This window comes from Lemur catta, chromosome 21 (assembly GCF_020740605.2).
Source record: "Lemur catta isolate mLemCat1 chromosome 21, mLemCat1.pri, whole genome shotgun sequence".
Classification (NCBI taxonomy): domain Eukaryota; kingdom Metazoa; phylum Chordata; class Mammalia; order Primates; family Lemuridae; genus Lemur; species Lemur catta.
Genome location: NC_059148.1, coordinates 9,521,008 through 9,535,820, shown reverse-complemented (window position 1 = coordinate 9,535,820; position 14,813 = coordinate 9,521,008). Strand labels below are relative to the sequence as shown.

At 42.2% G+C, this 14,813-nt stretch overlaps 1 protein-coding gene and 1 pseudogene across 1 annotated transcript in view; both read right to left on the bottom strand.

The window, feature by feature from the left end:
- The window catches only part of LOC123625683 (calcineurin-binding protein cabin-1-like), a 28,048-nt gene extending 15,373 nt beyond the window's left edge, over positions 1-12,675 (bottom strand). Inside the window, exon 1 of the mRNA XM_045534198.1 lies at positions 12,624-12,675. The gene's annotated coding sequence lies outside the window, so the exon portion shown is untranslated. The remainder of the gene's footprint in view (positions 1-12,623) is intronic.
- On the bottom strand, positions 368-689 carry LOC123625963 (annotated as a pseudogene).
- Positions 12,676-14,813: the final 2,138 nt, after the last annotated feature.

The following is a 14,813-nucleotide window of genomic DNA, read 5'->3' as shown; positions in this document are numbered from 1 at the left end:
TTATTTCTTAGCCATAGATTCAGTGACTGCATAAGTTTCTCTGACAGGGATTGGCTTTCCAGAAATTCAGAGAACAGACTGTTAGGATACATGGGCAGAAATCATCAAAAAAATTATACTGACAGTTGCAAATAGAATGAATGGAATGTTTAAGTTTAGGACAACCAAACAAGCCCATATAGGAATGGCGATAACATAGGAAGCAAAAATAAGCTTGCAAGTGCAATTCTGAGAAGCTCCTGAAAACAATAACATCCCATATTGCAGATGAAAAAGGAAAAGCAGTTCTAATGGGGTTAAGAGTACTCTGGTCATCTTTGTTCCTTTGGTCATACAAGGTGTTAACTATTTTCACCATATTACAAAGTTAGTCCCCAGAAGGTGCTAGTAGATCTTGTCCATTATGAAGACTGGTTGGCATTCAGGTAGGTTGGATACTCTTAGATCAGGAGGTCTCAGTAAGACCAAGGTCACTGCAATAACCATCCAGGCCATCAGGATCATAGTAACACTGACACCATCATCACCAGAGAGGGTCCTGGTAATTCCTGAAGACATTCTGCAGCTGTGCGATAGGACTGGGACTGTAGCAACAGATTGATCAGTCTTCTCATTTCACGTTCAGGAGGCAAATCCACTCAAAGGGATCGAATCCACCTTCTGCCATGATTACCCAGCTTGATTTTACTTGACTGTTTAAATTTCTCACACTTTGGAAGCTAGGAAGTCCAAGATCAAGGCGCTGGTAGATTCAGTACGTGGTGACGACCTGCTCTCTGGTTCACAGATGGTGACTTCTCACTGAATCCTCCTATGGCAGAAGGGCGTGCATCCAACAGCATGTGCCCACTTTGTTCCTCTGCCAGTATTTTTCAGCAATGAAGTATTTCTTAACCAAGGTATGTACATTGTTGTTTTAGACATAATGCTATTGCATACTTAACAGACTACCATATAGTATAAACATAACTTTTACATGCACTGGGAAGCCAAAAAATTTGTGTGACTTGCTTTACTATGATATTCACTTTATTGAGGTGGTCTGGAACCAAACCCACAAGATCTCTGAGTTTGCCTGTAATGATAAAAACTATCAGCAACCTAAAAATAGAAGGAAAATTCCTCAGTCCGTGTCTTAGTCTGTTTTGTGCTGCTACCACTGGATACCTGTGACTGGGTAATTTATAAAGAACAGAAATCTGTTGGCTCACAGTCCTGGAGCCTGGGAAGTCCAAGAGCATGGCTCTGGCACCTGGGGAGGGTCTTCATACATTATCACATGGTGGAAGGCAGAAGGGCAAGAGAGTGTGAGAGGGCAAGAGAGGGCCAAACTCATTTTTATAACAAGCTGAACTTGTGACGACAAACCTATTCCAGCAGTAACAACATTAATCCATTCATGAAGGCAGATCCCTTATGACCTTATCACCTCTTACAGGTTCCACCCATCAACACTACTGCTTTGGGGAATAAGTTTCCAACACATGAACTTTGGGGGACACATGTAAACCATGGCAACCTGATAAAAGGCATTTACAAAAAAACCTACAGCCAACATAATACTTAATGGTAAAGGACACAATGCTTTCCCTTTAGGACCGGGAACAAGGCAAGGGCATTCACTCTCACAGTCCCATTCAACAATGTACTGGAAGTCCTAGCCACTACAATAAAGCAAGAAAAAGAAATAAATGTGAAGAGATTAAAAAGGAAAAATAGAACTGTTCCTCTTCACAGATGGCATAATTGTCTTCATAGAAAACCCTAAGGAATCTATAAAATAAAGCCCTAGAATTATCAAATGAGTTTAGCAAAGTCATAGAGTAAAGGTCAACACATAAGAAATAATTCTATTTCTGCAAACTATCAATAAACAATTTGGTATCAAAATTGAAAAGAATATCATTTATCATAGCTCCCAAAACAATAAAAAAAACTTAGGTACAAATCTAACAAAATATGTTACAAAGTCTATATTCTGAAACCTAGAAAACAATGATGAAAGAACTCAAAGATCTAAATAAAAGGAAATACATACCATGTTAATGAACTGGAAGATTTAACACAGTAAAGATGTCAATTTTCCCCAAACAGATCTATAGATTTAATGCAATCCCAATTAATATCAAAGGAGGGTCTTTTGAAATTATAGCAAGCTGATTCTAACATTTAGATGGAAAGGCAGAGAGGTACTAGAGTGACCCAGTTTTGAAAAGAAGAATAAAGTTGAAGGAATCATACTATGCAATTTTAAGACTTACAATAAAGCTGCAATAATCAAGGACGTGTGGTATTGGAGAAGGGATAGACACACAGATCAATAAAACAAAACAGAGAGCCCATAAATAGACCCAAATAAATATGGCCAATTGATTGCTGACAGCAGTACAAAAGCAATTCAATAGAGAAAGGATCCTCTTTGCAACAAATGGTGTTGGAACAATTAAACATCAACACTTTAAAAAAAAAAAAGAACTTTGACCAAAAATTCACATCTAATACGAAAATAACTCAGGCCAGGCATGGCTCATGCCTGTAATCCTAGCACTTTGGAAGGCAGAGGCAGGATTGCTTGAGGTCAGGAGTTCAACCAGCCTGAGCAGGAGTAAGACCCTCTCTCTAAAAAAAATAGAAAAATTAGCGGGGCGTGGTGGTTAGTACCTGTAGTCTCAGCTACTCAGGAGGCTGAGGAAACAGGATTGCTTGAGCCCAGGAGTTTGAGGTTACAATGAACTGTGATGACACCATTGCACTCTAGCCAGGGCAACAGAGTGAGACTCCGTCTCAAAAAAACAAAAAACAAAACAAAACAAAAACCTTAAAATGGATATCTAAACATAAAATGTAAAACTAAGAAAACTGAGGAGAAGATCTTTAAAACCTGGGGTTAGATAAGAAGCCTTCAGACGTAACACAAAAAGCATAATCCATAAGCAAAAAAAACTGATAAATTGGATTTCAAAATTTAAAAACTTTGGCTTTACAAAAGACACTGTTACAAGAATGAAAAGAAAAGCTACAAATGGAAAGAAAATAATGGCAAATCACATATCCAACAAAGGACTTATATCTAGACTATATAAAGAAATCTCAGGACCAGGTGCAGTGGCTCACACCTGCAACCCTAGCACTTTGGGAGGCCAAGGTGGAAGGATCGCTTGACGACAAGAGTTGGAGACCAGCCTGGGCACATAGCAAGGCCCCCATCTCTACCAAACAAAAATTAAAAATCAGCCAGGCATGGTGGTGTGCACCTGTAGTCCCAGCTACTCAGGAAGTTGAAGCAAGAGGATCACATGAGCCCAGGAATTTGAGGCTACAGTAAGCTATGATCATGCCACTGTACTCCAGCCTGTGCAACAGAGCAAGATCCTATCTCAAAAAACAAACAAAAAAGAACTCTCACAACTTGCCAATAAGAAAATAATCCACTGACTCAAAATGGCAGCAAGGGAAGCTCTAGGGGTCCATTCCTCTACATAAACAACCAGTAAACTGGAAAAAAATTATCAAATCAACTATTTCAAACTTTAGAACCTGCTCAAACACTTATTTATAACAACCAGGAGAGTGCTTGATGAAGAGGGAGGCTCCTGATTTTGGTAAGAGAATGACTTCCTTAAACCAGCTACCATACCCCACTCTTCAGCCCAGCCACCCACAGCTATAAGGGTAGAAGCCCATGTTCCTGGGGTGGCTGGCTGGTGCCAGGGTGGGCAGTGGGGACTTTGACCTACAAAAATTTGGTTTATGCACTTTAGTTGGTCTGGCTGATCCCTGTGGAACTAGTATATATTTGCCTTGGTTTCAGCCTTCTCATGTTGCAGTTGTTTTCACAAGTGGCTTCTACTGGAAAATTTAAAGGGATGGGAACACTTTTTTCCCCCTTTTGTGAGCCAGATTTAAGGAAATCTTTCTCAGGACAATGGCTGACCGAAGAGATAATGAAACAGCCCAGGTGTAGTGGCTCACGCCTGTAATTCCAGCACTCTGGGAGGCAAGGTAGGAGGATTGCTTGAGTTTAGGAGTTAGAGACCAGCCTAAACAAGAGGGAGAACCCATATCTACAAAAACCAGAAAAATCTGCTGGGCGCAGTGGTGCATGCCTGTAGTCCCAGCTACTCTAGAAGCTGAGGCAGGAGGATCATTTGAGTCCAAGAGTTTGAGGTTGCTGTGAGCTAGGCTGATGCCAGGGCACTCTTGCCTGGGCAACAGAGCAAGGCTCTGTTTCAAAAAAATAAAGAAAAAGTAAAGAAAAGAAAAAACCATCCCTAAGGAGCCCAGATATTGAAATTACTAGTAAAAAAAAATGTTAATTAATATGCTGAATCAGCTAAGAAAACCAGGACAAATGGAGACGATACTAAAGGAAAGAAAGGAAAACAATGTAAGAACAAAATGAGATTATCACTAAAGAGACACATTATAAAAAGAAATCAAACAAATTCTGGAGACCAAAAATACAATAACTGAAATGAAAAATTCACTAAAAGGTTCGACAACAAATTTGGGCAGAAGAAAGGATCAGTAAATCCAAAGATAAGGTAATTGAAATTATCCCATGTGAGAAAGAGAAAGAAAAAATAAGGAAAAATGAACAGAGCCAGAGGGGCATATGGGATACCATCTAGAAGACAAACATATGAACTATAGGAGTCTCAGAAGGGTAAGAGAAAGAGAAAGGGGTAGAAAAATTTGAAGAAATAACGGCTGAAAACTTCCCAAACCGAATTGAAGACATGAATATCCATATCCAAGAAGCTAAATGGACTCTAAGCAATATATATTCAAAGACATCCATACTGAGACATATCACAGTCAAATTATTGAAACCCAAAGACAAAGAGAGAATTTTGAAAGCAGCAAGAAAGAAGCAACTCTTAGAAAAAAAACATAATGGAAAATCTTCATGACCTCAGATTTGGCAATGGTCTCTTAAGTATGACACCAAAAGCATAAGAAACAAATGAAAAAATTGATAAATTAGACTTCATCAAAATTTAAAACTTTTATGCAAAGGACACTATCAAGAGAGTGGAAAGACAACCCACAGAATGGAAGAAAATATTTGCAAATCATATATTTAACAAGAGGTTAATATCCAGAATATATGAAGAACTCCTACAAGTCAACAGCACAGAAACAACTGACTCGATCAAAAAATGGGAGAATGACTTCAAAAGACATTTTCTCTAAAGAAAACATACAAACATCTATGAGTGCATAACAAGATGCTCATCATCAATAGTCATTAGAGAAATGTAACTCAAAACCACAATGAGATACCACTTCACACCCACTAGGACAGCTATCATAAAAAAACAAAAACAAAAACAAAAATAACAAGTGTTGGCAAAGATGCAGAGAAGCTGGAGCACTCACGGATTGCTGGTAGGAATGTAAAATGGTGTAGCCCTGTGGAACAGTTTGGTAGTTCCTCCAAAAGATAAACACAGAAGTGCCATATAACCCAACAATTCCACTCAGGTATACATCCAAAAGAACAGGGACTCAAACAGATACTTGTACTCCCATGTTCACTACAGCATTATTCACAAAGAGCCAAAAAATGGAAACAACCCAAGTGTCCAATAATGGATAACTAGATAAACAAAATGTGGGATATACATACAATGGAATATTTTCGGCCATAAAAAGGAATGAAATTCTGATACATGCTATAACATGAATGAACCTTGAAAACACTATGCTAAGTAAAGTAAGCCAGACACAAAAAGACAAATACTGTATAATTGCACTTATACAAGGTACCTAGCAAATTCACAGAGACTGCAATGCAAGTACAATAGAGGTTACCAGGGGTTGCAAGGAGGGAGAAATCAGGAGTTATTGTTGAGTGCATACAGAGTTTCTGTTTGGGATGATAAAAATTTTCTGGAAACAGTGGTGACAGTTACACATTGTGACTGTACTTAATACCAATGAACTGTTAATTTAAAAATGATTAAAATCGGCCAGGCACGGTGGCTCATGACTGTAATCCTAGCACTCTGGGAGGCCAAAGTGGGGGGATGCTTGAGGTTAGGAGTTCGAGACCAGCCTGAGCAAGAGCAAGACCCTGTCTCTACCAAAATTAGAAAAAAATTATTCAGGTGACTAAAAATAGAAAAAAAATTAGCCAGGCGTGGTAGTGTGCATCTGTAGTCCCAGCTACTGGGGTTGCTGTGGCAGGAGGATTGCTTGAGCCCAGGAGTTTGAGGTTGCTTTGAGCTAGGCTAATGCCATGGCACTCTAGCCCGGGCAACAGAGCAAGACTCCATCTCAAAAAAAAAGAAAAAGAAAAAGAAAAAAATGACTAAAATGGTAAATTTTATGTTACACATATTTTGGCACAATATTAAAAAAAACAACCCATTAAAAAATAGGCAAAAGACTTGACCAGACACTCCCCAAAGAAGATATGCAGATTGCAAATAAGTACATTAAAAATGTTCAACTTAGGAATTCAAGACCACCCTAACCAAGAGCAAGACCCATTTCTACTAAAAATTAAAAAAACTTAGCCAGGTATGGTGGCTCATACTTTTAGTCCCAACTACTCAGGAAGCTGAGGCAGGAGAATCACTTGAGCCCAACAGTTTGAGGTTGCAGTGAGCTAGGCTGACGCCACAGCACTCTAGCCTGGGCAACAGAGCAAGACTCTGTCAATAAATGAATAAAAGATGTTCAACCTCTTAGTCATTAGAGAAGTACAAATTAAAACCATGATGAGATAACATACACACTTAGTAGAACGGCCAAAAAAAGTTTTTTTGAGACAGGGTCTCGCTCAGCTGTCCAGGTTGGAGTGCAGTGGCGTGATCATAGCTCACTGCAGCCTGTAACTCCTGGGCTCAGTAGATCCTCCTGCCTCAGCTTCTAAAGTAGGTAGGATTATGGGTGTGGGCCACACCCAGCAAAATGGCCAAGTTTTGATAACGCCAAGTCCTGATGAGGATGCAGAGCGACTGGAACTCTCATACAAAGCTGATGTAAAATGGTTCAATCGTACTGGAAAACAGTTTCTTATAAAGGTAAACAAGGCCAGGCAGGGTGGCTCACACCTGTAAACCCAGCACTTTAGGAGGCCGGGGCAGGAGGATCACTTGAGGCCAGGAGTTCAAGACCAGCCAGGGCAACATAGCTAGACCACGTCTCTTAAAAAAAAAAAAAAAAAAGCTAAACATACACGTAGCATATGACACAACAAACTCCCTCCTAGTTATTTATCCTAGAGAAATGTTCACACAAAACCTGTACAAAAGTGTTTACAGCAGCTCCATTCAAACCACCAAAAACTGGAAACAACTCAAATATCGTTTATCAGATGAGTGGATAAACTGTGATATACCATACGATGTAATACTACTCAGTACAATGGAATACTGTACTACCACCAATTTAAAAGAAACAAATAGGCTGGGCATGGTGGCTCATGCCTGTAATCCTAGCACTTTGGGAGGCCAAGGCAGGAGGATCCTTTGAGGTCAGGAGTTCAAGATCAGCCTCAGCAAGAGTGAGACCCTGTCTCTCCAAAAAAAACAGAAAAATTAGCTGGGTGTGATGGCACATGCCTGTAGCCCCAGCTACTCAAGAGGCTGAAGCAGGCAGGAGGACTGCTTGAGTCCAGGAGTTTGAGGTTGCTCTAAGCTATGATTACACCACTGCAAGCTAGCCCGGGCCATAGAACAAGACCCTGTCCCCCCCCCCCAAAAAGGATGAACTTTGCAATACAAGATGTTGGGACAAACTCGTAGGCATTTGGAAAAGATAAAATTAGATCCATACCTCACACCAAATATAAGAATGAACTCCAAATGGATTAGGAATCTAAATGAAAAAAGAAAATCAAAATCATACAACTATTAAAAGAAATGTGGGTGAATTTCTCTTTAATCTCAGTATGAATATTTAATATTCTTTGTTTGTTTTTGAGACAGAGTCTCGCTCTGTCACCTGGGCTAGAGTAAAGTGGTGTCATCATAGCTCACCGCAACCTCAAACTCCTGGGCTCAAGCGATTCTCCTACCTCAGCCTCCTAAGTAGCTGGGACTACAAGCACATGCCACCACACCCAGCTAATTTTCCTATTTTTAGTAGAGATGGAGTCTTGTTCTTGCTTAGGCTGGTCTCGAACTCCTGGCCTCAAGCAATCCTCCCACCTTGGCCTCCCAGAGTGCTAGGATTACAATATTTATTATTCTTTTTCTTTTTTTATTTCTTTTTTTTCCCCACTCAGTTTCTGACATAATTACTTAGTACTAAGTATTAGAGAAGGCCTTCTAACTATAATTTAAAATCCAGAGATGGTAAAGGACTGATAAATTTAACTACACAAAAATTTAAGAAATTTTGAGGCTAGACACAGTGGCTCATGCCTATAATCCTAGCACTCTGGGAGACTGAGGCAGGAGGATCACTTGAGGCCAGAAATTTGAGACCAGTCTGAGTAAGAGAGAGACCTTGTATCTACAAAAAATAGAAAAATTTCCCAGGTGGGGTGGTATACACCCTTAATCCCCACTATTCAGGAGGCTGAGGCAGGAAGATCACTTGAGCCCAGGAGTTTGAGGTTGCAGTGAGCTATGACGGCCCCACTGCACTCTACCCAGGAGGCAGAGAAAGACCCTGCTCAAAAAAAAAAAAAAAAAAACTTTGCATGATCAAAGAAATCAGAAAAAAAATCAAAAGACAAGTGAGAAACTGGGAGAAAATATCTGCAACATATACCACCAAGGGACTAATATCCTTAACATATAAACAGCTCTTAAACCTGAGGGACACAGCATTATTTACAATAGCCAAAAGGTGGAAGCAACCCAACTGTCCATCAACAGATGAATGGATAAACAAAATGTAGTACATACATACAATTCAATATTACTCAGCCTTAAAAAGGAAGGTAAGTTAGCATATGTTTCAAAAATAAAAGGTAATTCTCAAATATGCTACAACATGGAAGAATCTTGAAGACATTATGCTTAGTGAAATAAGCCAGTCACACAAAAAGGACAAATACTGTACGATAACACTTATATGTGGTACCTAGAGTAATCAAATTCATAGCAACAGAAAGCAGAATGGTGGCTGACAGGGACTAGGTGGGAGGGGAAAATGGGGAGTTATTGTTTAATGGGGACAAAGTTTCAGTTTGAAAAGATGAAAAAAGTTCTGGAGCTGGATGGTGGTGATGGCTGCATAACAACGTGGATGTATTTAATGGCACAAAATTATACACTTAAATATGGTAAATTGTGGCCAGGCACAGCAGCTCACACCTGTAATCCCAGCACTTTGGGAGGCTGAGGGACGATGATCACTTTGGGCCAGGAGTTCAAGACCAGCCTGGGCAACATAGAGAGACCCCATCTTTCAAAAAATTTAAAAATAAAAAAATTACAGGTGCACACCTGTAGTCCCAGCTACTCAGGAGGCTGAGGTGGAAGGATTGCTTAAGCTCAGGACTTCAAGGCTGTAGTGAGCTATGATTGCACCACTGCACTCTAGCCTGGGTGACAGAATGAGACCTTGTCTTTGAAAACAAAGAAAGAAAAGAAAGAAAGAGGAAAATCCCTAAGAACAGATATGGGGTGATTTTCAAGACATACTGTCAGGTAAAAAAGGCAAACAATTATCTACAGCATGCCACCCTTCACATAAGAAAGAAGAGGATATGAGAAAATACACAACTATGTATTTCATTTGTGCAAAAGAAACACAGGATAATCCAGATACTAAAGTTAGCTATTAGCTATACTGGGTAGGCCAGATAGGGGTGAAAAGAACAGCGAATGCGAACAGAGTAGTAGGGATGACGAAGGAGTAACTCTTTTCTGAGCATACCTTTGTGTGTAGCTCTGACTCTCAGAACCACAATCATGTTTCAGATCCCCAAAATAAACAACTAAATTCAACTAGGATACAGGAGGAACCCAAAATGAAATATAACCATTAACAATGAATCTAACCGTATTATAAGTAATATAACCACACTGAAGGGCATGAGGAAAAAAGGAACTAACCCAAGTAACTGTGGAAACAGTATCTGTGGAAACTGTGAGGCTAACGAAAAACCGAATAGTGATTCCAGGGTTGGGGTAGAGAAAATACAAGATGAGCCTGGAACACCTTGTGGTACCATAAAAGAACTGCTCAAAAAAATGATGAGGGCCTATTCATAGGATATAGAAGATAACCTGAAGGAGATCTTAAATAGTCAATGTTCACACAGTAAGTAACAAAAATTATGTGGATTATGCTGGATTATAATACTGGATTTTAACTCATAGAATAAAATGAATATCCAAGGTCCAAACTGATACAAATAAATAATCAAATAAATAAATAAATGAGAGCATGTATTGCTCTTCCTTCAGTAGAATTTCAATTAATAAATGTAGAAGGAAAGAGATAAATAGATAAATACCTTTAGGCAAATGCCACAAAGATCCACAGATGTCTGCTAAAGTCAGTGAGCACAAATTTGTGAAGAATCAGAATTTGGGTCCTCGCAAAGTATCTCCCCCAAGATACTTATTAACTACAAAGGGAAAAAGAACAACTTTATAGTGTAGAAATCTGGCAGACACCAAGTAAACCAAGATATCAAGGTAAATGTCATCAGTAATAAGATATATCAGTATCTTGGACTCCTTCATCTGATGCACTGAGAAGGACAGAAACATCATCTATGTTTTTCTAGCCAAAAATGTATAACCTCACTCCAATTGTGAGAAGACACTGGACAAACCTAAACTGAGAGATATTACACAAAATAACTGATCAGTACACTTTAAAAGGATCAAAGCCAAAGAAGATAAGAAAAAATGAGGAACTATTACGGAGCACAGCAGACCAAGGAGAAATAACTAAATGTAAAATGGGATCTTGGATAGGATCCTGAAATAAAACCAGAACCTTGGTGCAAAAACTGGTGAAATTCAAATCAGATCTATAATGTAGTTAATAGTATCGTACCAATGTTAGTTTCCTGTTCTTGATAAATGCACTTTGATTGTGTAAGATGTTAAAATCATGGGAACCAGGGCGAGGGGCATACGGAATTTTTTGTATCATCGTTGCAACTTTTCTCTAAATCTAAAATTAGTTTAAAATAAAAAGCTTAAAAAGAAATAACCATTTAGATCACACATTTATCATCTGTAAGCAATGTGAGCAAGGTGACTACGTACGTGTTGTTCACCATGAACCACAGAAACTCACTAAAAAGAGCTTAAAAAAAAAAAAACTACTGAATAAAGATGGGAAAGGAAATATCTATTCATTTCTGACTACCAGCCCAGCAGCTGCATTTTCTCAGAACAGCATTCATCAGTTTCAGCTCACAAGTCCAAACCCTTTTAGAGTATGGTTTCCATGGCCTAAGAGCACATGATAAGGAACAGCACACTTCGGACACCTCAGCACCTGGATCCTGAGGGATGGTGTTTCCTGGCCTGCTCTGGAATGGGAGCTGGAAAGCCTAGGTCTTAGGCTCAGTTGTGGCACCACATGGCTGTGTGACTGGACATATGATGCGCCTCTCTGGGTCCCCTATTGCATAGTGCTTTGGAGTAGACAAGAGTTCTGCAAGCTAACTAGCCCATTGTTTTCATACAGCCCAAGATCAAAGAGTGGTTTTTACATTTCCAGAAGGTTGGGAAAAAAATACGCGGCACATGAAAATTATATAAAAATCATATAAAATTCAAGTTTCAGTGTCCATAAGTAAAATTTTATTGGAACACAGCCACTCTCTTATATATTGCCTTTGGCTGTATCCACACTACAACACTAGAACTGAGTAGACAGAGTATGACCCTCAGAGCCTAAAACACTATTATAAATACTATTATGCTTATATTCACAACATATTATAACAACATAAATATTATATTTACAACAAAAGTTCGACGACCCCCTAACGGGACCCTTCTAAAAATACTCTATTTCTAACCACAATAATCACATAGAAGGAATCTTTGCTGCATGGAATCCGGCGGTTCCACACTTAACGACCTGTAATAACTCAAGTCCTGGAGAGTAAAGTAAGCCCCACGGTCACCTGTGCAGCCACACCTGGGAGTGTCAGGTGAGCTCTGTCTAGCCAGGGCCTGCTCCTAGGGGGCTGCAGAGTGGTCAAGATTTTCAGTCTGGAATAGGGCGGACCCACTGGGCAAGTCATTTCACCTTCCCTCGGCCTCAGTTTCCACCCCTGTAAGAGGCACTAAGAACAGCACCCACCTCGCAGGGCTGCCGTGAAGGTGAAGGGAAAGGACGCGAATAAAAGGTCAGTGCCAGGCTCTGCATCCGGCAGACGCCGGGTCAGCGGCGGTTCCCGCTGTTCCTGTGACCATTCCGGAGGCCGGACCCGCGCTGGGCCGCCCAGGGCCGCGGCGCGAGCTGTGAAGACGCCCGCGGGGCAGCCGGGAAGCCGGGCCTAGGCCCGCCCGCTCTCCGGCCTCGGTTTCCCCGACTGTGGCTCTGGGGCTGCCCGAGGAAGCCCCAGCGGTCTCACGTGACTCCGCCCCGCGCCGGGAGCCCCTCTGGCCCGCGCCCCCTGGCTCGGCCTAGCCGCGCGCCCACCCCGGTGCAGCCCCCAAACCGGCAGCCCAGGAACTCACCGGGCGTCTCCACGGCAACGGCGCGTCAGCCCGGACCCCAGCGCCGGCCGGCTGCGCGCCTGACAACAAGGCGCGCTCCCATTGGCTCCGATGCCGGCTCCGCCAGCCAATCAGCGCGGGCCCACGCGCCACTCGCTCGCCGGCTGTGTAGTTCCCCCCCGGCCCTGCGGGCGGCGCCCCTCGGAGCGGCCCGGCGTCCGTCTGGGAAAGGCCGGACGGCGGCCTGTGGGTCCCGGAGCCTGGCTCAGGAGTGTGTTGGGGGCTCGGAGCGCCAGCTCGTGGTCGGATTCTGGCTCTACCTCTTGCAACGCTCGGCGCCAGGCCCTGAGCCGTCGCTAAATGACGGGCTGTGTGTCGTTACCGCCTGGGACAGGTGCTGTAATGGGACAGGTGCTGTAAAGGCCGTGGGAACTTGGGGAATATTTAGGGGGAACTAGGGAGCAAGAGCATCCTTATTCATCATATGACCCGTGCCTCACCTCTTTCCGAAAAGGATTTGAAACCCAAAAAGCACAGGTACAATCGAACTATTGAAACAAAGGGAAAGAAAGGAGACCCAGTAAATGAATGGGGTGGGGGCGGGGACGTGGGGGTGGGGTGCTGGTGTCAGAATTCCAGAACTGAGAAGGGACTCCAGAGTTGAAGGTCTTAAGGCAGAAAGAGATTAGTCTCTTGGCAAGTGATAATAAAGCCTTTTAGGCGTCCCTTCACGCTGTGGTTGAATTCATAGCTGCTTGAGTCCAGCAAGGATGATTTAAATAGGAATGAATGTTAGGGCCTTCTTTTTGACCTTAAAGGCAGTAAAATCACGGTAAAGTTCTGTGCTATAAAGCTTTCCTGATATGCTGTGAGTTTCGAAATTTATTGAGTCACCAACCTTGACTTGAGAAAAGTTATTGGGGGGAGAGCGAGGGTGTTACACAGAAGCATAAACAAATGATTTCAAAATTGCACGGATGACATGCAGCCTTGGATGCAGCTCCCACCCCTGAGTTGTATATTGAAAGATGTGTAGGAGTGAAAGCAGTTGAAAAAAGGTGGGAAGGGTGGTCTGAGCAGCAGGGAGCTGTGTGGCAAGGGTTCTAAGGTGAGAAACTTTAGATCATACAGGAGTCTCAGGCTGCACAGTATTATCATAATGCAAAGCTCGGGGCCACAGTGGGGAGAGGACTCTGGAGAGGTGGGAAAAGGCCAGTCCACACAAGCAAGCAGGTAACGTATCACTCTTGCCACAGTGGGGATGATAGATTTAACATGGGAGGACTTGGTAAAAGAGCCTGTTGCCTTGTGGTCCTAGTGAGAATTAAGCCTGAAACCCATCCTTGGGCACTGCAACCAGTCATTCATATTCAATCCACAAACATTCCCTGAGTCCTTCTGAGAAGCAGGACACCCATGAAACATGTTGGCAGAGAGATGGGTGCAGAAAGAGTTGAGCCACGGAGCCCAGGAAAGGAACTCCAAGGCCTAGCTTTTAAGGAGAGTCCTTAGCAACAGTCAGATACAAACACAGCAGGCACAGGCATATTCCATTAGAAACTAACTTTATTAACTATGTAGACTTCACAGACTCAAAACCTGAATTTGGTATTTCACTGGGGCCCTAAAGACAAGGATCATCAAATGTTTAACTGTGTAGGGAAACAGTGTCCACCACAGTGTCTAAGGATCATGAGATGAAAACTCTGCATCATAGTTCTGGAAAGCTACTGAAACGGAGAGTTCCTTCGGGCTCCCCCACTCCACCCATACATACTCTGAAATGCAAAAGCTTAGACAGAGGGCTCGGACCACACTGATTCAGTTTCTAGTAGCAAATGCTGCATTTCCAGGTTTGGCATTCTGGGACACGAGTTTTACAAAGTGGACAACTCCAAAGAATTCTCAACAAGAGTCAAGGAAGACAGTGGCAGTTTTCTTCCCTGGAATGCCCAGAGAAGGTTCCTGAAGCCCAGCCTGCCCTGTTCCCCTGCCTGGTACAGCAGACCATGGACAGAAAATGGCCTAGCGTACCCAAGGCTGAGGACAAGAGCCTGAGGAGATCTCAGCAGAATATACAGGAAAGCCCAGGGTGGACCAGCTAAAGCTGCCTGCACCTCCCCACCGGCCTGCATGTGGGTGTGGAGAGGAAAGCCTCCAGGCTGAGCCCTCCACCCCGAGATCTGAGCAGTCTGAACATATCAGACAGCA